The 1,056-nt window shown below is 44.3% G+C and overlaps 1 non-coding gene across 1 annotated transcript; it reads left to right on the top strand.

The window, feature by feature from the left end:
• The first annotated feature begins 597 nt into the window (after positions 1–597).
• LOC118891543 lies at positions 598–726 on the top strand. Its single transcript, XR_005019100.1, has one exon. It is a non-coding gene; the product is annotated as a small nucleolar RNA SNORA25 (small nucleolar RNA).
• Positions 727–1,056: the final 330 nt, after the last annotated feature.

Here is a 1,056-nt window from a genome sequence, read left to right as displayed (position 1 = left end):
TTACTCTTAAGTATATATTAAAATAAAATTAATGTATACATTCCAGGAAACATGTTAAGAATTCCCTTAGCCTTATTAATTATGATATACAAACTTGTTGTTTGTTAACCAGACAACAAGCTTATTATCTGATTATGCATTAATCAGTGTGGTGCATTCCCAAAGTTTCATTAAACGTTAGTTGCACGTGACAGCCTTACAGTAGGTGGTACTATAAGGAAATGAAGCAATAGAACCAATGCTCAATATGACCAAGACAGCACAGAAACAGGACAGCAGTCACAGAAGAAAGAAACATATAGAGGTCAGGGAATGCCTGGATGGAGAAGACCAGAGCAAAAGATGGCCAGGAGAAACAAAACTCCTGAAGCTTCTTCTAGATCTTGGGGAAGAAGCTGGATTTCCTACAACATGTGGAATAGGGGCTCAGTCCACTCTACTCATATATTTCACGGAAGAGTGATTCCAGCAGTCTGAAGGACTTGAGGGTGCCAGGAAATGGATGCTTTGTCACCTTCACCTTGTCAACATCTGGCATGAGAATTTAATATTTTTACCAGCAGCCTTATATAGGCCTCAATTAAACATTATAGATGAAGGCCATTTCCAAGTGGGCTTGTGGAGCTGTGAAACAAGGACCTCTTAACACTATGACCAGAGATTGAAGTTCTCTTGAGGATGCCACAGTCACTTAATAGAGCTATGTGCTCCTAAAAAGATGTAGCCACTCAGGACTTCCCTGGTGGTCCAGTGGTAAAGAATCCACCTTCCAATGCAGAGGACACGGGTTTGATCCCTGGTCAGGGAACTAAGATCTCACACACTGCAGGGCAACTAAGCCCGTGTGCCACAACAACTGAGCTTGAGTGCCTCAAAGATAGCCCACGTGCCACACACTACAGAGCCCACATGCCCTGGAGCCCACGCACCACAAATATAGAGCCCATGCGTCCTGGAGCCCATGCGCCACAACTAAAGAGAGAAAACCCATGCACCACAACTAGATAGAAGCCCACCCGCTGCAACGAAAGATCCCTCAACGAAGGGAGGGATGCC

The sequence above is a fragment of the Balaenoptera musculus genome, chromosome 2 (genome assembly GCF_009873245.2).
Source record: "Balaenoptera musculus isolate JJ_BM4_2016_0621 chromosome 2, mBalMus1.pri.v3, whole genome shotgun sequence".
Lineage (NCBI taxonomy): Eukaryota > Metazoa > Chordata > Mammalia > Artiodactyla > Balaenopteridae > Balaenoptera > Balaenoptera musculus.
This window is presented reverse-complemented; position numbering and strand designations above follow the sequence as displayed.